Source organism: Tenrec ecaudatus, chromosome 11, assembly GCF_050624435.1.
Source record: "Tenrec ecaudatus isolate mTenEca1 chromosome 11, mTenEca1.hap1, whole genome shotgun sequence".
NCBI lineage: Eukaryota > Metazoa > Chordata > Mammalia > Afrosoricida > Tenrecidae > Tenrec > Tenrec ecaudatus.
The window spans coordinates 73,755,027-73,780,329 of NC_134540.1; the positions used below are offsets into that span (position 1 = coordinate 73,755,027).

Sequence of the window (25,303 nt, forward strand, 5' to 3'; positions counted from 1 at the left end):
CAGGTCAAAAGACCCCCAGTGAGTTTGGACTCCAAAATGCAGGGCCGTACATGCCTCCATCGGGCCTCCTGAGAGTCGTTTCATGCAGAGGCCACCTCTGTGGGTTCAGAGCAGCAAGGACATTGTCACAATTGTCCTTGGGCAGGACTGACCTGCAGAGGCTTGCAGGATCCTGTGTAAGGCAGGGAGATTGAGAGGAGGCTGTAGAAGTGGCCTAAGCAAGGGGTCCCGGCCCAGGACCATGGTACCCAAATTTCAAACCCAAAGGCATCAAATGGATTCTAATTCATAGCCAGTGTACATAGGGTTGTGTGCGTGTGTGTGAATTGTTATAAAGATTAAAGTTGGCCAGGATTCCATCTTGCTTGGGTTCCACAAGCAGTGCTCTTGGAAGCTGCAGTCGAGAAATCAAACGAGCTTTCCCCTGGCCAGCAGCGCGGAGGCCGCACGATGCCTGGAGCTACTGTACAAGACGTGAACCAGCAGTAGTCCGTCACAGCTCTGGCAGCCTTCCTCAACAAGTCCGGGAAACTGACAGTCCCTGAATGGGTAGACACGGTCGAGCCGGCCAAGCATACAGAGCTTGCTCTCTATGACGAGAACTGGTTCCATACACGAGCTGCCTCCACAGCATGGCACCTGTACCTCCCGGGTGGCACTGGGGTCAGCTCCATGACCAAGATCCATGGGGAGGGGGGGGCGGCAGCAGAGGAATGGTGTCATGCCCAGCCACTTCAGCCGGCACTCCAAGAGCGTGGCCCGACGGATCCTGCAAGCCCTGTAGAGGCTCAAGATGATTGGGAAAGACCAAGACGGCGGCCGCAAACTGACACCTCAGGTACAGAGAGATCTGGACAGAACCGCCGGACAGGCGGCAGCTGCCAACAAGAAACATTAGAACAAATGATGCTGAGTTAACACATTGCCTCATTCATAAAAATCTAAAAAAGAAAGAAATCAAACAACATTTATGGGGCAAGTCTTCTGCACAAGACACCGTAAAGTATTGAAAAGCAAGGATGTAACTTTGAAGACTAAGGTGCAAGCCCTGCTATTTTCAATTGCTTCATAATAAACATGTTAAAATTGGATAATGAATAGAGAAGACCCCAGAAGTATTGATGCATTTGAATTGTGGTGTTGGTGAAGAGTACTGAAAATACTGCAGACTGACAGAACAAGCAACTCTGTCTTGGAAGAAATGCAGCCAGAATGCTCACTGGCATCAAGGATGGCAGCACTTGCTCTCATGAACTTTGGGCATGTTATAGGTGAGGTGAGTCTTGGAGAGAGACATCATGCTCGGAAAAAGAGAAGACCTTCAAGGAAATGGACTGACACGGTTGGGGCCACAATAATCTCGAACATTACAATGTGAGGGTGGCACAGGACCAGGGGGTGCTTGTCCTGTTGCACACAGAGTGGTTGTGAGTGGAACTGACCTAACAACAAGAACAACAAAGCTTTACAGAAGCAAACAGCCTCCTCTCTTGTTGGCAGAGCAGCTGGTGGATTTGAACCATTAACCTTGCATTTAGCAGCTCAATGCCCAACCCAGAACCACACCAGAGGTCCTTCAGGACCATGATGAGGAGAGTCAAAAGAGCACTGTAGATGAGGTGGCACAAATGACTTGTACTGGGCAACCAATGGGAAGGCTAATACGTTGGCCACACCCAGTGGTTCCAAAACATGGTGCCTGTAATCTGCTCTGTAAAAGGTGAAAAACCAGAAATGCCTACAGAACCAAGCTGAGTCTGTGAAGCAGGGGTCACTGTGAGTCAGAGTCCACTTCACGGCAGTGGGATTGTTTGTTTCTTTGATAGATCGTGAAAATATGGAATATGACATGCAGGGGAAGCAAGAAGAATCAAATGACACAGTGATTCCAAATGTAGACCAAATGTAGGAAGGGCAGAGGTAACAGGAATGGAAACAAGCAGCAGTGGAAGCTAGATGGTTTGTGTGGTGGTTACATAATCTGGTGTCAATTTGATACGATTAAGAGTGAAGGGGTGGAGTCTCTCCTGTCAATCAGGCCATAGCCAAAGAGGCCTCTGTGTGGGCATGGCCTTCTCCTGAGGATTCTGGGAACTCCTGGAGGCAGGAGGCACTCTCTCTGTCTCTTCACTCCCTGAGAGACTCTCTACTGACAAGACACATGGGGTTATGCTGATGGCAGCCAGAGCCCTGGACCTGAAGGGGCCACATGGAGACCCACACAGTGCTGAGATGTTTCCACCATCACTGGATCCACAAGACTATCCTCCCACTGGCCTGTGATCTTCCTGAATTCAGTGTCATTGCAAGCGTTATGTGAATCTGAAGAGGACGTTATAGATTGGTATCGGACAAATGGGCTAATATCAGACTTATGGACTTGAGCTGGACTGGGCTAGGATGTTTTCTCAATATTCAATTGCTTTTGGATATAAAGCTCTTTCTTATACACATATGAGTGTCTATGAATTTGTTTCTCTGGTCAGCCAAGACTAACACAAATCCTCACAATATTTTATGATTTTTCATAATGCTAACATTGCACACTTACTTCTCACTCAAAAACACCCCAAGGCCATCAAGTCAATGCGGACTCACAGTGACCCTATAGGACAGGGTCAGACTGTCTCTGTGAGTTTCTGAGACTGTAATTCTATGGGAGTAGAAAACCCCATCTTTCTCCCACAGAGTGGCTGATGGTTTTGAACTGCTGACCTTGCAGTTCAGTGAGTAGACTACACTGTAGTGTAAGCACAGCTTTCACATGTGGTAGGAAACCAAAAAATAAAAATCATGTGATTCACTGTAGTGTATCTTGGCTTGATTGTGTTGCTCTGGAACTGAGCCTGCAATATGTCCCAGGTATCCCTGCATGTCTGCTGTGGACCATGTCTAAAAACATCATTTGTCTTCAGAAGGCCTTAGAGCCCTGGAGCTGCTGGCTGGAGGCTCACCAACTAACCCTTCTGCAACCACTGTCCCGCTCTCATCACCCCCACAAGGGTGCACAGCCCCCTCATCGCCCTCATTCACCTCACCAGCACCCCCAGCAGACCAGTCTGAGTAAGATGACTGACTTAGAAATCCACATTATATTTCCCTTCAGTTTATCAGATAAGTGTTAATGAAATTAAAAGACAGGAAGAAGTTGTGTGTGTACACGGCGAGGATAAGGGTGTCTTCGGGCTTAGGGAGAGCAATTTTTGGCTGCTCCCTGCTCCTGGCCTGGAGGGGAAGTAGCGCTTGCCTGACTCTGAGGACCTCAGCTCATCTCTATGTGCACACTGCCTTTGTTTCCCTTCTGCCTTCTTCCCTGACACAGAGCCTGGGAATGACAGACCAAGGGCAAAACCACAGACCAGGAGTGGAAAGAAATTCACCGATGGGCAAAAGCATGCTAAGAGCACTAACCATGTGAGAAGAGCATTTCCCGACATGCCTTTCTGATTGTAGGCAAAAGCCTTGGCGTTTCCCTCATTGGCCCAAATGTCATCAATCAGCCCTCCAGGTTTTCTTGTTAGAGATGGATCTGGGTAGATTAGAAGAGGAAACCAAGAAAAGGAAAGCAAGCAGAAGGTAAGAGGTGCTCATCACTTAATAATGGCAATTTTATCATCACTTAGCACAGCTCCTTTCTGCCAATGTTATCATCACTTACAACAACTTCCATTAGAGTAATAAGGCATTAAGCATACATTGATTGCAAATAATTTGGTTACATTCACCAATTATAGGGAGCTGGATTTCCTCGCCCCCTCTCTGTTTAAACATAATTTTCAAGCATCTCTATTTCCTAAAGACATGGGACAGTTCAGAATGGGCTTGCAGAGATAGGAAAGGAGATTCTTGTCTGGCAAGTGCCCAGGTCTACGAGGAAACTGCATGCGGACTCATCTTCAGAGCTGAAGAACGGACAAGGCCCGCCCTTCTCTCCCTGGGGCCCAAATGCGTATGTTGACTTCTGACACGCCATCTTATCTGGCTGAAAATTTTGAAGCTCAAACACCATCTCAGAACATGAGGATCTCCTGAATTCAGGATCTTTCAAGAGAGGAAGCAAACACTGCCCAGCTCCGGAGTTCACGAGAACTTGCCAGCTGCGAGGTGCTCATTTAAGCACAAGACAGAGAGCATTCAGGTGCATGACACTGTTGTTGAGGGCCACTGCAAAGCTGTGTAAGGCTGGCCTTACAGCCCCATCTCCCAGGGGACTATCTATCACACCTCCACGGACCTCATTTCATCACACTGATAGTGGAGACAATAGCAAGACACTGCACCATGTTGCACGCAGACTGGATTCAAAATTTTCTTTCCCAATCAACACAACCCTCTTCGACTGTTTTCATGTGTGCCCTGCACACCCAGAGCCGGCTTTTCTGAGCTGCCCTCTGCTGTGACCTCTGTAACCAAAAAGGATCCCTTGTTATCCAGAGACATTTTCTAACTGATCTCTCAGGGATAGGTTCAGATCCTTTTGGCTTTGAGGGAATTTAAAAAATATCTCAGATTGCAGGAAAGGAAAAGGGAAGAGTGATAATGATCGTTTTTGCTGTGTAGTGCTTGCCACTCGGCAGATGCAAACCAGCTCATGGTGAATTGCTCGGCATCCTGAGTGGTGGGCAGATGAATGGGTATTAGTCCTTGTTGTCTGGAAGATTTGGGAGGTATTTGCCCATTTTAAAGATGAGCAACAGAGGCTGAGGGAGAACACAGGGCTGGCTCCCGGTCACAGAGCGTCAACATTAAGGACAGAAGGGTTCCTGCGTGTGATCAGCTGTCTTCCAACCATTCGATGGAAAATGCCCACTACTCTAAGGAGCCCTGGTGGCACTGTCGGGTAAGCATCACACTGCTGACCACAGGTTAGTGGTTCAAGACCACCAGCCTACTTTGAGGGAGAAAGATGGGGCTTCCTGCTCCCATGAAGATTTATGGCCATGGAAACCCCAGGGAACACTTTCCCCTGTAGGGTTGCTAGGAGACAGAGTCAACTTGAAGGCAGTAGGTTTAGGTAGTGTGGTAGTTACATAATCTGGTGTCAATTTGGGACTTGAGAGGATTAAGACTGAAGGGGTGGAGTCTAGTCTGTCAATCGGGTCATAGCCAATGAGGCCTCTGTTGGCATGGCCTTCTCCTGAGGATTCTGGGAACTCCTATATTTCCTCCTTGAAGGTGGGATAAGCTCTCTCTTGGCTCACTCTCTTCAAGACATTTCTGAGGGGAGGCCACATGAAGCTACCCTGAGGCGGTCAGAATTTCGGAGCTGAAGGAACCATGTGGAGACCCCTGCCAGTTCTGAGATGCTTATTGAGATAGTTTATTGTGCCAGCCTGGCCGATAAACACAAATGGGATTAATTGAAGGGCGGAGAGATAAATGGCTCCGCGCGCCTCGCCTTTCTTGTTTCTCACTCTTTAATCATCGGACTAGTGTGCGGCTGCCTTGTTTGTGCCTCAATTTAAAAGGTACACTACCCGTGGGATGCCTAGCCTGTGGACTGTGTCACTGTAAGTTGAGGTCCCTTTAAGACCACACGATTGAAATGTATATCTCTGGAGCTGGGGACTGAGAGTTGGTGACCTGCCTTACTGTTTGCTGCCTGTGTTGGGATAGCCTAGCTCTCTCTCTCTACAGAGGACTACCTGGCGGCTCTCGAGACTTGAAGGACTGCTAGTGTCTCACAACTCTCTCATGAGAGTGAATTGCACTGAGACATTTGTACTGCTTTATAATTTAACTGTTTATTTCTTGTATTATATATCTATCTGTATACAATTTAATAGTTCATTTCTTATATTATATATCTATCTATCTATATATAATTATCAGCGATCTGGTTTTATCTCTCTAGAGAACCCTGTCTAATACACTTATAATGCCACTGGATCCACAAGACTTCCAACCCACTGGCCTATTATCTTCCTGCATTTGGTGTCATTGCATGTGTTTCATGAGTCTAAAGAGGAATTATAGATTGGTATTGGACATATGGGATAATATCAGACTTATGAACCTGATCTGGACAGGGCTGGGATGTTTTCTCAATTGCTCTGGTATATAAAGCTCTTTTTTTCTTTCTTTTTAAAAGCTCTTTCTTATACACATATGCATGTTTATGAATTAGTTTCTCTAGTCTACCCAGACTAACACAGATAGAATCAGCTGCTAGCCTTATCTCACAAGGCTTTTCTGAAGTTACTCAGCAGGTCCTCCTTTCTAGTCTATGACACTGTTGGTATTTGAAATATTGGTAGCTGGACTGCCAGCAGCATAGCAGCATACAGGCCACCACAGTACAACAAACTGACAGACAGATGGCAAAGCATAGAACTCATGTGAGGGTGGGGCAGGGCTAGGCAGTGCATCTTTCTGTTATACAGTGTGTGTTGTCTTAATGAGCATATCTCTCTCTCTCACACACACACACACAAAACAAACAAAAAATACCTCGCTGCCAGCAGGTTGAGGCTGACTTCATAACGACCCTATAGAACAGGGTAAAACTGCCCCTGTGAGATTCTGAGACTAACTCTTCACAGTAGTAGATAGTCTTGTCTTTCTTCCACTTTTATACCTAGGTTCTACTATTCATGGCCACACAGAACTCATAGATGATATTAATGACCATACGGTTTATTCAGGAACTTAACAGTTTGTAATGCAAGTGAGACATGATCAAAATACAGGCCATGTTACACAGTTCTTCAGGACATGTTACACAGTTTCTTCGGGGATGCTAATAAATGTCCAGAGCACTCCACTACCCTCTAAGCTACAACCCAAAGCCCAGCTTCCTCAATTAAGTGCCTCGAGGGACCTCCACTCCACAAGTCAGCCTTTCTCCCCAAAGGACTCAGGTTTACTTGCTCTGTGGGTGGGAGGCCCATCACTCGGTCTTATGCTCTGATCCCTGGTTCTCCTACTGCCCCTCAGGTGTCACAGCTGTCTTCTGGATCCAGGATGTCTCCTCCTGGCTTTTGCTGGAAACAAAATGCCCCATCCCCTTCTGCTTCTCAGAGGCTCGTTTTATTCCCAGTAGAGTGAGATTGCAAGGAATCCTATCTCAAGACTGTGGCCTTGTAGAAGCAATTGCCAATTGCTCATGGGTGAATCTGATCAGTATCCTCCCCCACCCATGTAGGAAAAGGTTGTTTGGCAGGAGTTGGAGACTTTGGCTAAGAGAGCCACATTGAATAATCCACTGCCCCTGCGACAGGGTTTAAATGAGTGAGAAACATTAATGATCATCACAGTGAACGTGAAGAAGTGACCGAGCCTGCCACACCCACCCTGTCCAAGCTCAGGGTGTGCTTGCCAGGATCCCAGATGTGCAGGTGTCCACTTCCCGGGCTGACCATGAGAGTTTCCCCTCACAGACTGCACTGAGCCGGTACAGAGTTCAGCCACTCTCTTCTGGCTTCCTGAGGGTCATTCAAGGTGGATGTGCGTCCTGTCTTCCTGACGCACACGTCCTGGAGTTGCAAATGACTCTACTCCAAGGATAAGACCCTGGGTGGTTCCAACTGTTAAGCGCTCGACTACCAGCCAAAAGATTGGTGGTTCAAATCCATCGAGGGGACATTTCAGAAAAAGGCCCCTAAGAGGCCACGGCCTGGACATCGCAGCAGTGGGCCTCTGACTCCTGCCAGTAGCCATGCAGAGGAACCGACTTGAGAGCCATTAGTCACGATGACAGGCCCCTATAGTGTCAACCCTGACGATCTTTACAGTAACAAGGACAGAGATCTAATTACTCTGAGTTCTGCCAAAACGAGGCCCCAATGTTCAATTTTCCACGTGTTCCTCTTAATTAAAAGAGGAGATGAAAGAGGAAAAGAACCCATCAGAATTATATCAATAAACACAGATGGAATGTAGTATTGGAAGTCCTCTTCTAGAATCACATCCCCTTTAATAAAATGCATTGGTTAATTTGGTTGATAAAAGCAGCGGTGAACATGAAATCAGAATTAACATACACTTGGGTAAATATTTGTCCTGTCCTTCATGCGCTACCATGATAAAGGTAATTTAGCTTAAAAGCAGCCATCATCTTTCTTCATAACTGATAAAGCATTACTAATTGTGTGTGTTAATATGGCACAATATGGAGCAGAAGAGAGATTTTATCTTAATAGCCTCTCCATTAAATTACAGACAGTGTTGTAGGAGGGAAAGATAAGTGTGTTTATGCTGAACACACACACACATCACAAGGACAACTGCAGGGAGATGCTGCCGCAACATACATTTTCTGTACGATTCTAGCTGCCAGTGTCTCATCTGCAGTTACTCTTGTAAACAACACTTTGGGGGTGATAATCTAGAGAGTGTTTTATTGAGAAAAGGGATCCTTTAATTATGGTGTAAAAGATACTAATCTCTTCCTTTCTGTATCTGATAGGATATTTCTATAAACAAGGTGCTGAACGTGGAAGAGCGTGGCTCTGCCGCAATATAATCATCACCCTTCTTGACGATTTCCTCACCCCAAACGTCTTGTAGGAGCCCCGGCGGCGCAGTAGCTACGTATTCAGCTGCAACCCTCAAGGAGGGCAGTTTGAAACCACCAGCCGCTCCTCAGGATAAAGACGGACGGAGCTCGCTACTCTGGTATAGATTCCAGTCTCAGACACTCACAGGGACAGCTCTGCCTTGTTCTGTAGGCTTCCTAAGAGTCGGCATCGACTGGATGGCCAGGAAAAGAAACAAGTGCCTGGTGGTATCGTGGATTGCATGTTGGGCTGCTCATCACAAGGTCAGCAGTTTGAAACCACCAACCACTTCTTGGGAGATATATGAGGTTTTTCTGCCCTATAAAGATTTACAGTCTCCAAATCCCACAGGGGCAGCTCTACCCTATCCTAGAGGGTTGCTATGAGTCAGAAACAACTTGATGGCAGTGGGTTGGGAGTGTTTTTGGAAGCTGTCGTAAGACTGTTAGTAGTTGAGTAGTAGAATTATCATCTTCCATTTCCGTGCAGGAGACCCCAGTTTGATTCTCACCAGCATCTGCCAGTAATGGCGTTCCATATTGCTATGATGGAGAGCAAATTTCAGTGGAGCTTCCAGACTAGGAAGAAAGGCCTGGTGATCTACTTCTCAAAATTGGCCAATGAAAACCTTATGAATCACAATGATCCCATTCACCTGCATCTGATCATGAGCATGGTGCAGGATTGGGATTTGGGTACATTGTGCAGGGGGGTTACCATGAGTTAGGGGTTGGTGTGTTGACTAGTAGTCACAACAAGCCCTCTGTTAGCATGAGCACCAGGGCTAGTGTATTTCTGGAAGGATTACCCTTATCCTCCCAGGAATAAAGGACAGGAGGATGATGGACCCAAAGGTCAGGTCCCATGGGCTGCCACCTGGCAGTGTGTGTTTGTGTGTGTGTGTGTGTGTGTGTGTGCTGTGCAGGAGAACGCTCCATTCTACAGTGGTCCTCTCAGCTAAGCCTCAGCTCCCCTGAAAGGACAGCAGACAGCCCCAGGTCTGAGAAGCGAAAGCTCAGCCCAACCAGGAAAAGAGGAACTAGAGTCAGAAGCCAAGTCCCTTGGGCATGTGGGTTCCACTTCACTCTGATGAAAACACCATCCCTACAGCACCTGGAGAACAAGGAGAGATCGTGAATATCAGCTATTTTGCCCATGGATTTCCTTGTTTCTTAAATGTACTCCTCCAAGCTCCCCTTTCTGAGGCTGTGGTGTTCGTGGATGGGAGACTGAGCATCTGTATGTAGCTGTGCTTCCGTTCTACCTCCCGGCCTCTGGGAGTGAACAACCTAGCCCAGAATTTGTGTGCAGATCCTCCCCATGCCCCTCTCTCTTGCTGCCTCTGACCACACACAGACATGGCCTGGAGAGGGGCAGCCCCTGTGTGAACCACCAGAGTCGAGATATTAAGTACTGGCTAATAATGAAAGTACTTTGGGAATAATTTTCAACCACCACCTCCAAAAATAGGCATCCTGTTCAATAAAGTCAGTCCACAGATGCAGATGCCAACCCTGTTTTTATACCAGTCCTGTTGAATTCTTAATACCAGGCAAAAAGGAAAAAGAAAACCATAGCTGAAGATCAAGCAGGAGTTGTAATAAATAATGAACGGAACGAGCGGCTCCGCTTCGCAAGGAGACAGATGGAAAACTTCTCTCCGGAGGTCATTGCCTCCAGAATCAGAGCAAGGGCTTCTGGCTGAATGTAGGGTGGAGCGTCCACGGCTGAATAACAGACGGGGACACGTTCAACTACAGAGGTGCGTTTCTCCGGTCTCCCTTTGAGAAAACAGAGTTTGGCACTTGTTTGTGTCACCCAGGACGTGAAAAACAAGAGCGAGCCTCCGCCTCCTCCAGTCCAACTGATTCCAATCGACTAGGAGGGTGCTGTGGGGAGCCTGCCTGCCTGCCTGCAGACGTGCCCCGATGCCATCATCTGCCCAAGAAATGAAGGGGCCCTGGCCAAGGGTTACAAACCCAGAGGGTGATGAGTAGAAGATGGGGCATTGGTGGGTCAGTGGTAGAATTCTTGCCTTCCATGCGGGAGAGGTGGGTTTAATTCCTGGCCAACGCACCGAACATGCAGTCACCACCCATCTGTCCCTGGAGGCTTGCAAGAAGCTAACTTGATGAGCCTCCAGGTGCGCATGGCCTAGGAAGAAAGGCCTGGAGATCTACTTCAGCTGTCCGCCAACAGCAATATCTAGGGCGATGTCACCTAGTGCAATAATTCGTGGTGTCACACCCTCCCACACCACGGGTCTGCTCTCACACCAGGCCACACAGCTCCTTTGCCACGTTTATCCCCAGTTTCAATCACAGAGCCCATACGATCACTACAATTGCAAGTTGCTTGACTCTAGCGCTCTCGGATTTTGCCCATACCAGCAACAAAGTTGTTTTGTAAATTCTTTCTCTATTGAATCAGAGCATCATTAATCATCACCCGCTGTCATCTCTGAGTGCTGACTCATAGAAATCCTATAGAACAGGGTACCATCCCCCCTGTGAGTTTTTGAGACTGCGACTGTTTATGGGAGTAGAAAGCCTCATCTTTCTCCTGCAGAGTGGCCAGGGGTTTCAAAATGTGGTCCTTGTGGATGGCAGCCCAATCTGTAACCACTGCACCACCAGGTCTCCTCAAATGATTAGTGAATCATTCATTAATTATAACATTATTAACAACTGAGTATACATTTAAAATTTTTCCCTTTCATTGATATTTCACTCGCAAAACTGTTATTGATATTGGATCCTAAAGGCTACTTACTAGGATATCGTAGCTGAAACCTTCGAGAATTTGGTATAGGTAGCTCTAAAAACACCGGCAGCAACCAAAACAACAGCGGTGTTTGCCACGCCTGCAGATGAAACCAGATGACTGAGAGCATCCTTTGTAACTGGGTAATAGCGACAGCTCTGGCTGGCGTGCACTGGAATGTTCCAAAAGGAAATTAGCACAGACTTTTAGCCTTGCAAGTATCTTGATACTGGTATGATGGGCTTATGGAACATATTTTTGTTGTGATAAATAATTGTTTATTTCTTATAAACAATAGTACATGTCTGCTGAAACACCGCACAGACATTTTATGTAGCCCATCATTCAGGTGTCACTCCTCTGACAGTGTCACCTGGAATGATGCCATCCGTCTGGACCCCCCACAGGGACACCACTGTCAGCCAATGAAAATCCCACAAATCACCAGGCCCGGTCCCCAGCCCATCAAGGGGACAGTGCACCACTGGCTAGTGCCCATTCCAATCTGCTGTGCATGGTGTTACACCAGGTCAGAGCCAATGCGATGGCAGTTAACAAGAATCTAGCTGATTAGAGATGATTTCCTGTGTTGTTGCTATGGATAAAGTAAAGTGCACCAGCAGCTTGGGGCTCCAACCTCCCCTCCATTTGACTAATGAGGCCTCTGCGCCTCAGCAATGTCTATGCCTTCTTCCCCAGGTCATACATTTGGCCAGAGCAGAGCCAGGCGAGGACACCGGCCTTTCAGGTTTGAACTTCTCATCAGTACCATTTGTAATGAGATGCCACAGGGCAACCTTTCTTTCCTGTCCACAGAAAAGGTTTTCCAAAGCTTCCCCCCTTGACTCCCAGAGTGTCGCTTGGCCTTCGGAGTCATTGGCTTATCACAGAAAGTCAGCAGCCCCAGGACTGCTGGATCCTGCCACTCTATTATCAGAGTCATGGCCCACACCCATCCACTGGCCCTCAGGAGTGTAGGGAGTACACACTCATAGCAAGTAGGCCAGACTAGCAGGGACTTGAGCAACTGTAGTTCGCAGGACACTCCCTTCAAGGGGCTGCATGGATTCAGGGGAAGCCAAAGCCCCCATCTCTGCCCTGAGGTATTCAGGACCTATTGCACTGCAACAGTAAGAAGTTGCCATCCTGCCTTAATAAAAGTAATTAATTTTTTAAAAGCTAGGTGTTAGTACAGCTGCACGTGGCTGAGGTCTCCCTCCAGGCCCCCTCCTCCACACACTTCATCTCTCGTCATCACAGCGACACTGTGGGAAAGGTCTGATCATCTCCCCATTTTCCATATGCAAACCTGGAGTGAGCATGACCTGCAGACTCCCTGGCATCATAGTAAGGAGGTGGACCTGAGCACGGGGAGCTGAACATCAGTCCTCTCTCTCCATGTCAGGAATGTCCCCTCCACAGGGATACAAAGGCTGTATACTGGCCGGACGGTTGAGAAGAGAGTGTCAGGTCACTCATTTTGTCCCCCGTGCCCCGTGGTCCTGCATGCCCAGGAGAGCCCCAGCCCCAGACCCTGCCCCGTCACCCCAGTCTCATTTGTTATATCCATTCTTTATCCATCAGCCTCCAGCCGGGGGCTCCCCTCTCGCCAGCAGCATCATCGTCATCGACTTCCTGCCTCTTGGGGTTTTTTGTTTGTTTATTTGTTTTTAAAATAATTTTATTGGGGGCCCTTACAGCACCTATACTAACCCATATGTCAGCTGTATCAATCATATTTGTACATATATTGCCATCACCATTTTCAAAGCATTTTCTTTCTACTTGAGCCCTTGGTATCAACTCCTCTTTTTCCCCTCCCTCCCCACCTTCCCACACACATGAACTGTTGATAAATTATAAAATGGGTGCATAAGCAAATGTGGTAAAGAAAGCTGATGGTGCCCAGCTATTAGAAGATATAGCATCTTGAGTCTCAAAGGCTTAAAGTTAAACAAGTGGCCATCTAACAGGGAAGCAACAAAGCCCACATGGATGAAGCACACCAGCCTGTGCAATCACAAGGTATCGATGATACCAGGTATCAGGCATCAGAAGACCCAAAACAAACAATCTTATAGGTGTGAACCAGGAGGGTCAGAGTGGAGACCCAGTGCCCATCTGTAGACAACTGGACATCTCACAGAAGGGGCACAAGGAAGGGACGAGTCAGCCGTGGTACAATATAGCACTGACGAAACACAACATTCCAATAGTTCTTAAATGCTTCTCCCTCCCCCATCATGACCCAGTTCTATCTTACAAATCCCTCTAGACATGAGCATATACATTGGTACAGATAAGAGCTCTCGATGTATGGAATCCAGGACAGATAAACCCCTCAGGAATGGCAATGGGATTAGTGGTACCATGAGTGTAGCGGGAATGTGGGGGAGCAATGATCAAAGTAACACACACACACAAACACACACCACCGGAAGGGGCGTGAATAATAAATGTGGGCGAAGGAAGACAGCGAGCGGGAGGTGTAAGATATGAAAATAATGATAATTTAGAATTTATCCATACTTCCTATGTACCCCAGTTCTTAGTGTTTAAATCCCAAAGGATATTCTGGCTGGCCAGTGGTAAATGCCACGCTTTGGTTGATCTGGATAGGAAGCCATGCTGGCGGTTTCCACTTGCAAGCTTTGGACCTGGGCCCGGGGTCACTTCTAAGGCTGGGCTTAGCGGTCCATTGTGAGGTTTTTCTCTGACATCTTTCCTAGGAAACACTTCGGAACAGCACCTACTGATGGAAACAGAGACCCCCTATTCTGGACCGTAATCAGAGGCCAGCTCAGCAGGTGTCTCTGGAAAACCTTGAGCTGGCCGTCATTGCCACTGTGGGACCAGCATTCAAGTACAAACATTGTATCACAGCTCCTAATAGAGGAGACACAGGGGCAGAGAACAGCACAGAGTAAGAGGTTCTGGAGGCTGACCTGGGTTGCAATCCTCCCTCTGCACCTTGTGAGTCCTGAACCTTGGATAGGCTCCCTAACCTGATAAGGGCCTGAGCATCTTAGTGACCCGCTCCAGGGGCCTTTATCCCACTGCTGGCAACGCTGCAGAGGTTGGTAATTTGGCATCACTTGTCTCCCAGATCCTATATGCCACACACAGCTCGAGACCACTTTTGTCCATGTTTTAAGAGGCAGTCCTTTCTCCCTACATCAGTTTCCTAGAGTGACTGTAACAGCGAGTCACTAAAAAGGATGGTTTTAAATGACGGAGATTGACTGTCTCATAGTTCTAGCGGTTAGCAGTCCAAACTCAGGTGTCAGCAAGACCAGATGTCCTCTGAAAAGTCTCCAAGGAAGACTATTGTTTGTTTGGGTTTTTTGGGTCTCCATCTGGGAAGTTCTTTCTCTATGCCTTTGTGTCTCTTTCATAAGGATATTAATCAGGTGGGTTTGGGACTGACTGTACTACAGTATGACCCAATGTTAACTTCATCTATAACGGCCTCAAAGACGCAGTCTTCCATGAATCAATTCTGGCTCATGACAACCCTCTAGGACAGAGTAGAACTGATCCTTTGGGTTTCTGAGTCTGTACAGGATCAAGTAGCCTCATTTTCATCCCCTGTAGCAGCTAATGGGTTCAAACCGCCAATCTCGTGGTCAGCAACATAACCCCAGCAGGCCTCCTTTCCCCTCATATAAACCCCAAACCAAAATGACTGCCATCGAGTCTATCCTGACTCACAGCGACCCTAAAGACCAGGGTAGAGCTGCCCTTGTGAGCCTGAGACTAACTCTTTACAGGAGTTGAAAGTTCTCTTTCTCTTGGGGAGTGGCTGGCGGTTTCAAACTGCTAACCTTAGAGTTAACAGCCCAACCTGTGACTCCTATGAGCTTGCCTGAGGTCCCTGCACCCCTGGTTGTGCGTCAAAAGCACGTCCTGTTCCCTGCAGCATGCTGCTCCGCCTCTCAGGGCAGGACCAACCTGAGGGAAAGTGTATTTGGGCCCAAGACTGGGGGGCCGCTTAAGTGGTGATTCACAGAAGGAGAAAGCTGAGATTTGAATTTCTCACTGTCCAGGGTCCTGGTATGATTCATACTCATTTTGTGCGGTCAGGGTTAGACATGGATGACTGGCTCAGCGATAGCTATTGCAGTGGGGTGCTTTCCTGAGTTCCTGCTGAAATAAATTAATCATAAAGTGATGCATGAATATTTAATAGACAATTAGAGGGTCTTTTCCACCCCCTTTCTTTTGGATGGGAATCAACATCCTTTGATAATTGCATTTGAAAGTTGTAAGTAATCTCTGAGCCTCAAGCTTTTCCATCTAACTTATGTAAATTACCTCTTTAAATATAATCTATTTGGAGGACCAGGCGTGGCAGGAAATCTGAAGCTCACAGCCAGTCAGAGTGAAAGAACCAGTAAGTGGGTTCACCAAACGGGGCAAGGCGGTACCCATGTGCTGCAGTATCTTACAAGAGTGTTGCATCTTTTCAAGATCTCTCTCCAGACTGGTCCCCATCCTCCCACTTTATCACCAGAAAAGCATCAAGGAACTCGCCTATCTTGTACCAGTTGCTGGAATAAAGAATATCAGTTCTTTCTCTGAAAGAGCTCGCACTGGAAGCTCCTGGAAAGTGTGGGAAAGCGAGAAAAAAATATGGAACAAAACTTGAAATCATTAAAGAGACCAGGCTGACTGGTCGGATAGAGACTGGTGGAACCCCCAAGACTATGACCCTTAGTCACCCTTTAAGTCCAGAATGGAACTCACCTCTGCGACTTAATTTCCAGCCAAACAATAGGCAGGTCTAGAAGGAGGACAATGACACTAGGGAGGTACACACACCTTGGAATAATCAACCACTTAAGATCAAACATCAACAAAACTCAAACTCACTGCCATCAAGCGGATGCGACACTTAGCAACCCTGTGGGACAGGGCCTAACTGCCCCGTGACTTACCAAGAGACTGCAGCTATTCATGGGAGCAGGAAGTCCCATCTTTCTCCTGTGGAGCAGCTTGTGATTTTGAACTTCTGACCTTTCGGGTCATAACCACTGTGTCCCCAGGACTTGGGCGGCTTTCACCCAAGGACAAAGTTCAGAAGGGTTCGGAGAGAAGGAGGCATGGACACAGGAACACAGGGCTCAAGTTCACTGCTAATCAAATGTGCGGCTTTCCGTAGATAAATCTCTGCCCCACATCCTCCAGACACTCGGTCGGAGAACCTGAGCACAACACGCAGACCCCTTTGCCCCCAGAGCAGCTCCTGAGTATTAGAAACGTTCTCTTTGGAAACTGAGTCCCAAGCCCTGCCTGTGAAGGTTAGCCTAGCGCAGCTGACCAAGTCCTTGTTTGAGCAGCGCCATGGGAAAAGCCCACCCTGGCACCAGGAGGCCGGCTTTCTCCTCTGACCCAGAGTCCTCAAAGGTGATAACAAGTCTCAACAGATGGGTGTCGCACTTCCCCTCTGAGGTCTTCACACCCCAGGCTTTACTGACAGCAGATGGTCCGCAAAGAATCCTCCTGAGACTAGCTCCACCAGCCCAGGCCTTCCTCGTGGTCTCTGGTGAAGGAATCAAGGACCAGAGACATGAAGTCACAGGGCCAAATTCACATCATGTAACATTTTGCTTCCACTCCTTGGAAGTGTGATTCTTTCTGTAATTATAAATACATGAGTATGTCTAATATGCATATATGTAAATATACATGTATGTATAAGTAGTGCATGTACCAATTGGTACATGCGCGTATCAATTAAATGTTCCATCCATCTTTGTTTTTAAGCCATCAACAATAATTGTGGACAAATTTTCTACCACTAAAGCAGAAATTGACTGTTACCTACACATAGAATCCTGCTTCCCACCTCCCTCTCATTCTTACCTACCACGAAGAAACGTGGGTGTCTACATGTTTGTCTAGTTTGGTGACTTTATATAAGGGCCCCATGGTGGTGCTGCGGGGTCACCATGGGTCAGAATCTCCTTAATAGTAACTAAAGTAGCATTTCTTTTTTTATACTTAGTGGCCATGATATGCCTTATACGTGACCCAATATGTTATCAGAGTTAATGCATTTAACCATGTCTTGTAATTTTCACCATTACTTTCCAGTAAGTTTAAATTTTCTGAATGGAGGGAGAGGGAAGGGTGACCATTTCCTTCAAGTACGGGAGGTATGGCAGGCCTATAGTAAAGAAAGGAAGCCGGGTGGTTATTTGGTAGGTTGCTAACTACAAGGTCAGCAGTTCAAACCCACCAGTCACTCAGAGAAAGATGAGGTTGACTATTCTCATAAAGATTCAGAGTGTAGGAAAACCTAAGGAGCAGTTCTAGTCAGCGCTATAGGGTTTCTATCGGTTGGCACTAATGTGATTTTGTGTGATTTCATATAAGTGAGATCATACAATATTTGTCACTAGATAAATGCACTCTTTTAAGCTACATATTTTAGAAGATACCCAGATGCTTCCAAAAAAAAACCCCAAAATAGGCCACACACCTTTTGTTTCCCAGAGAGTCTTCTCTCTAAATTGTGTGTCTTTATAGAAGCCAGCAGGAAATCCCAAGGTCACAGAAAAAAACAAACAAAAAAAAACCACAAGACAGCAGGCCTGGAGGCAGCACCTTTCACTCCTGTCTGGTCTCCTCCCCCTAAGGGCCAGAGAGAATCTCATGGTCTCCACCCAGGCTCCCCTAAGCACAAGGCACAAAGAATCTAACTTACCGTTTCCCGTTTTCTCTCTCTCCCATCTTGCAATTCTAAATAATGGAGCACAACACTCCAGCAAACTCTCAACAATAGCCCTCCCTCCTCCCTTCTTTTCCCCTTCCACCCTCTTCCACTACAACTCACCATCTATCCCCTGGATCAAAGGCAGCCACTGAATCAGCCACCAAAATGTCGAGTCACTGAGACACACATCATGCTGACTCTTTCAGCTTCACGATCCATTGAGCCTGTAGGTAGGCAATGACCTACATAGTGTTTAATATGGAAATATAAGAATGTGTATTTTTTTAAAAAATAGCTCTGACCCACTTTCAGGCCACCAACACAGGCACTCTTAAGTAAGGCAGGCTCCCAATGACTCAGAACAGCACAAATGCTAATCTCATTACCTTTCCTTCTAACATTTATAATAACTCAATCACAGCCCACCCCGGCAAGGACCAGTTCTGAGATCTGCCTAAACTCATTTGTCAGGACACGGCTGCTGCTCCTAGCACTGGCATGAGAATCACAACTTCTCAAACCCAGGCTCCGGATGCCAAGACCAATGACTTGTTCATAGCAAAGACCTTTGTTTTTTCAACAACACAAAAGGGGACTATACATATGGACTTCTCTAGATGGAATACACAAAAATCAAATGGACTTCATCTATGGGAAGAAATACTGGAGAAGCTCACTATCAGCAGTTAAAACCAGACCAGGAGCGGACTGTGTAACAGACCATCAATTACATATACATAAGTTCAGAATAAAGCTGGAGACAAATTTTTAAAGAGCCAAAATACAATCTTGAGCCTATCCCACCTGAATTTTGAGAACATCTCAAAGACAGATTTGATACATTGAACACTAATGAAAGATAACCTGATAACCTGTGGAAGTACATCATTTATGAAGAAAGCAAAGAGTCATTGAGAAGACAAGAAAGACAGGAAGGAAGGAAGGAAGGAAGGAAGGAAGGAAGGAAGGAAGGAAGGAAGGAAGGAAGGAAGGAAGAAGAATCTGTGTGGATGTCAGAAGAGATTTTGAAACTTCTCCTTAATTGTAGAGTAGCTAAAGCAAAAGGAAGAAATGATAAAGTTAAAGAGTTGAATAGAAAATTTCAAAGGACAGCTCTAGAAGACAGAGCTAAATATTATAATGAAATATGCAAAGACCTAGAGTTAGAAAACCAACAAGGAAGAAGTTGCTCAGCATATCTGAAACTGAGAGAACTCAAGAAAAAATTCAAGCCCCAAGTTTCAATGTTGAAAGATTCTATGGGCAAAATATTGAATGATGCAGGAAGCATCCAAAGAAGATGAAGGAATACGCAGAGTCGCTGTGCCAAAAAGAACCAGTTGATGTTCTACCATTTCAGGAAGTAGCATATGAGCAACAAGCAGTAGTGCTGAAGGAAGAAATTCCAATTTTACTAAATGCATTAGTCAAAAACAAGACTCCAGAAATTTATGGAGTATCCATTGAAATATTTCAACAAGCTGGTGAAGCACTGGAAGCACTCACTTGTCTACGCCATGAAATTTGGAAGACAGCTACTTGGCCAATTGACTGAAACAGATCTATATTTGTATCTCTTCAAGAGAAAGATGATCTAGCTGAATGCTTAACTGTAGAACAATATATTCAAGTAAAATTTGCTGAATATCATCCAACAACATTGACTGGGAGCTGTCAGAGTGTCAGACTGACGCAGAAGAGGATGTAGAACAGGTGTCAGAAGAACTTTGGCTGAAAGCAGAGAGTACCAGAAAGATGTTTACTTGTGTTTTATTGACTATGCAGAGACATCTAGCTGTGTGGGTCATAATAAATGGTGGATAACCTTGAAAAGACTAGGAATTCCAGAACACTTCATTTTGAATATGTGGTACTTGTACATGGATCAAGAGGCAGTTATGCTAACAGAACAAGGAAATACTGCATGGTTTAAGATCAGGAAAGGTGTGTGTCAAGGTTGTATCCTCTCACCATACTTATTCAATCAGTGTGCTGAGGAAATTATCAGAGAAGCTGGATTATGTGAAGTAGAGTGTGACATCAGGATTGGAGGAAGTTTATTAACAAACTGTAACATGCAGATGACACAACCTTGTTTGCTGAAAGTGAGGAGGACTTGAAGTACTTTATGACGAAGATCAAGGATTTCCACCTTTGCTATGGATTACAACTCAATGGGAAGGAGACTAAAATCCTTACAAGTGGGCCGATAGGTACCATCAGGAGAGAGAAAAGGTTGAACCTGCCAAGGAATTTGTCTCGCTTGGATCCACAATCAGTGCTCATGGAAGCAAGCAACAGTCCAGAGATCAACAGATGTATGGCTTAGGTGAAACAGCTGAACAAGACCTCTTTAATGTATTGAAAAACAGCGATGTTACTTTGAGAACTAAGATGTGCATGACCCAAGCCGTTTTTTTTTTAATTGTCTCATATGCATGTGAAAATTGAACATTGAAAAAGGGAGACTGAAGAAGAATTAATACATTTGAATTGTGGTGCTGGAGAAGAATATTGAAAGTATTATGAACTGCCAAAAGGACAAACCAGTCTGTCTTGGAAGAAGTACAGCCAGAGTGCTCTTTAGAGGTAGGGTTGGAGAAACTTGGTCATATACACTTTGGACATGGTGTCAGGAGAGACTAGTTACTAGAAGGACATCATGCTTGGTAAAGTAGGGGGACAGTGAAAGAGAGGAAGGCCCTTAAGGAGATGGATCGACACCATGTCTGCCAAGACACCATGTCTGCCAAAATGGGTGTGTTAGTCCAGGTTGACTAGAGAAACAAATCCAAAGACATTCATGTGTGGATGAGAGCAAGCTTTACAACAAAGCACAGGTGTACATTGAGAAAACCTCCTAGACCATCTCAGCCCATATGTCCAATACTAGTTCATAAGTTCCTCTTCAGAGTCATGCAGCACATGCAATGATGCTGAATTCAGGAAGATCACAGGCCAGTGCGCAGAAAGTCTTGTGGATGCAGTGGAGATGGAAGCATCTCAATGCTGGCATGGGTCTCCAAATGGCTCCTCCAGCTCTCTGAGTGCCTCAACAGTAGGAAAAGGAAGGCAGAGAGAGACTGTGTGTACCACTTCCAGGAAGGAAGAGAGGAAGTCCCAGAATCCTCATGAGAAGGCCATGCCCAGAAGGAGGGATCACCTGATTGACAGGCTAGCCTCCACCCCTTCATTCCTATTTATCAAGTTGACATGAAATTGTGTAACTATCACAATGGGCTTAAACATGGGAATGATTGTGGAGATGACCCAGAAGTGGGCAGAGCTGTGTTGTGTTGTGCATAAGATTGCTGTGGGTTGGCACCTAACAACAAATAGTAATAACAGTTTACTTTCTTCCCCGTGTGTTCTCTATTCTGCTGGCACAGTGGTTCTATGCTGGTGAGCAGTACGGAGCCAGCAGCCACTCCTTGAAAAAAAAAAAAAGACGGGGCTTTCTACTCCTGTAAAGAGCTACAGTCTTGGAAACTCACAAGGGCAGTTCTACCCTGTCCTATTGCATCTCCTTGAGTCAACATTGACTCTATGGAAGTGAGTTTGGTTTTGGGAGTTTTATCTGCTTAGGGTCTGGCCCCTACTAGTACAATGTAAGCTCCTTGAAGACAGCCCCTTTGTCTGTGCTATATAAACACTAACACACAAAAGCCTCTACCCAATGAATGGAGGGATGTATTTGTACAGTGGAATTGCTTAACAACCCCATAGCCAATCATAAGGGGAAAAAATTAGGTAAATTACAGTTCAGCTTCTCAATAGAATGTTAAATAACTAATAAAATGGATGGAATTGTTTATAGGCATTACTCAAAGAACTCGAACATTTATCAAAAAGAAGGGAAAACTATAACCCAGCTAGAAACCAAGGAAAAACAAGTTTAAAAAGGGAGAATACCATTTTCCCAGTATTAAGTTAGCACATGTTTCTCTTTAAACTTGCATTATTGTATACTAGAAAGATTTTTTGTGTGTGTGTGTGTGTGTAACTCTGTTCTACAGAATATATATAAATTTACACAGCACCTTTGGAACTATTTGATAAATAATACAGCACACACATCAATATGCTTATTCTTTTCGATTTGGTAATTCTCCTGGAAATACCACATAAGATAATAATATATCAGGAAAATATTGTTTTAAAGGCAGGTAACCTACAGGTCAGATGGTTAAGGAAATTATGATAATTGATATGACTAATAATTATACAGCCACTAAAATTATGTTTGCTAGGAATTTTGTTGATTTGGGGAAATATTTGTAACACAGCATACCACTGATTCTTTAAAACTTAGCCCTGGGGAAGATGCCAGGTTGTCCACATAGGGAAGTGGAATGGTATCCACAGATATCCTTTGGGAGCCTGGGGGAATTTTAATTTTGCACAAAACTACTTACTTGATGTTTTCTATTTCTGATTCAAGGGTTTAATGAAGTCTCTCTTCAGACAATGATTTGATCAGACAGTTCTTTATCACAAGGCGATGCTTTTCCGACTGCCATTCTTCTCCGTTAGTACTACACCTGAGTAGTTGTCATCTTAGCGGCTTCATGTTGGAGTTTTAAATTCCAAAGAACTAGTGGCAGTTTAATCACGCCAAGAACATCCATGGGGGGCTGTCGGTTGGTGCCACTGAGTTGATTCTGACGCCTAGCCACCCTGTGTACACCAGAACGAAACACTACCCAGTCCTGCGCTGTCCTGACAACTACTGATGTGTGTGTGTGTCCATTGTTACAGCCACGATGTCAGTTCATATCATTTGGACCCATCCTCTTTTACACAGAGCCTCTACTCTCTCCAGTACAATGTCCTTTTGTCCTTGGACCTGGGCTCGCCTGATGACATGGCGAGTGTATGGGAAATGATACATTTTGAGGAGCATCCTGGATGAACCTCTTCCAAGACAGATTTCTTTGTTCTTCTGGCAGTCCACAGAGTTTTTCATATTCTTTGTAAACATCATAATTTGAATGCATCAACTCTCCTGATCCATTGCCACTTTCTACACGCAGAGGAGGCAAATAAAAACAATACCATTCTTTGGGGCAGGGACCCCTTAGTCCTCAAAATGATGCCCATGCTCGTTCTTACCAGCTTACAAAGACCGTTTGAAGCATATTTGCCCAATGTAATACTCCTTTGGCTTCTTAACTGTTGCTTCCATGAGACTTGATTGTGGATCCCAATAAAATGAACTTTTCACAAGTTCACCCTTTTCCCTCTGTTTATTATGATGTTGTCTATTGGTCCAGTTGCGAGGATTTTGTGTTCTTTACATTGAACTGCAATCTGTAATGACCGCTATAGTCTTTGATTTTTAATCAGCATGTACTTCAAATTTTATCCATTTTCAGCAATCAAAGTTGTATCATTTGCATATCACAGGCTGTTAATAAACCTTCCTCCAATAGTTTAATTTCTCAGATTGTTTGTTCAGCAGACAGATTGAGTCCGTATGGTAAAAGGATACAACCTGACACATCCCTTTCCTGGATTTAAACCATGCAGTATTCCTTGTTTAGTTTAAAGCACGACCTTTTAGTCCATGTTGTAGAGAGTCTCCATGAGCTCAATGAAGTATTCTAGAATTCTTATTCTTCTCAATGTGATATTTAGTTTATTATGATATCCAGAGTCAAGTGCCTTTGCAAACAGGGTACCAAAAAAACAACGGAAAAAAGCTCCATTGGGCGGAGCTTTCATAGTACACTCCCCGACCCCTCACTACTCCCAGGCGAGCACTGAGCAACTCAGTCTGAGTCAGTGCACCCAGTGGCATCCTGCGAACATTCTCTCTGTTCACAGTGAATTCTCTCATAAAAGCAGTTTTGCTTCAACCTCAATTTTAGTAATGGCCATTTTAAAAGAACACTGTGCTGCTGTGAAATTTTGCTTCCGGCTGGGGAAAAATGACCCAGGAACTATTGTGATGTTGAACACATCTTACAAGGACAGCATTATAGGAAAAAAACTCAAGTGTACGAGTGTTTTACTCATTTCAAAAAGGGTGAAATGTCAATTGATTACAAACCTCATTCTGCACATTGGTCAACCTCCCAAACAAAGTGTTGACAAAATTAGTGCACTGTGATTGAAGACCAACAATGGACCATTGACGAGATGGGGAAGTTATCTGGACTATCTTGGAAATCGATTCAGTGAATTTTAATGGAAGATTTGGGAATAAGAGGGGTCACTGGGAAAATTGTGCCTGGAGTTCTGACTGACCAGTAAAAAGAGTGTCAACTGGAAATATGCTGTGCTTTGAAAGAACTTTTGAAAGAAGTAAGCCAGACTCTTTCCCAAGGTCATTACTGGTGATGAGACATGGTGCTATTCTTACTGAAAGAAAACATACATCAATCAAGCCAGTGGAAGATACCATCATCACCTCACCCCCAGAAAAGTTCATCAAGTGAAATCAACGATCAAGATGATGCTCATTTGTTTTTTTGATGTGAGGGGGATAGTGCATTTGGAGTTTGTTCCACCAGGTCAGACTGTTAATCAAGCTTTCTATTTAGAGACGCTGAAAAGATTGCATAACAGCATGCAACCAAAAAGTCCTGCTTTGTGGCAGACACGGGGACTGGTTTTGCCACCACACAATGCACCTGCTAATGTAGCCATCTCAGTGCAACTGTTTTGGGCAAAAAACACCATGCCTCTCTTGCCCCATGTGCCTGACTCACCTGACCTCGCTCCCTGAAACTGCTTTTTGTTTCCATGAATGAAGAGGGACATAAAAGGACAGGGATTTGACTACTTAGAAGGGGGAAGGAACAAATGAAGGAGGTGCTGTCAGCCATCCAAACAGATGAGTTTGAAAAATGTTTCCAAGAATAGAATCACAGATTTGACAAATGTATTAACTACAGTGGAGAGTACTTTGAAGGTGAGAGGGTTGTTTTATAGAAAAAATTTAAATACATAGCTTTGGGGGAAAAATCTTTTTTGGGGTGGGGAAGGTACCCCTGTGTGCTCAATAAAGCACAAACAAACATCTTTCTAACTCTGACACCAGCAATGATATCTCTCATTCCATGTCTTCTGACTGCAGCTTGAATTTCTGTTGTATACTTCTGCAACCATTGTTGAATGATCTTCAGCAAAATTTTACCTGCATATGATATTAATGATATTGATAGACCATATTCACAATTTCTTTGGAATAAGAATAAATATAAATCTCTTTCAGTTGCTTGTCCGGGAAGTTGTCTTCCAAATTTCTTGGCACAGGTGAATGAGTGCTTCCAGTACTTCATCAGTTTGTTAAAACATCTCAATTGGTATTCTGCCAATG

The 25,303-nt window shown here is 45.2% G+C and overlaps 1 pseudogene; it reads left to right on the forward strand.

Moving 5' to 3' along the window:
- The first annotated feature begins 450 nt into the window (after positions 1–450).
- On the forward strand, positions 451–898 carry LOC142460800 (small ribosomal subunit protein eS19 pseudogene; annotated as a pseudogene).
- Positions 899–25,303: the final 24,405 nt, after the last annotated feature.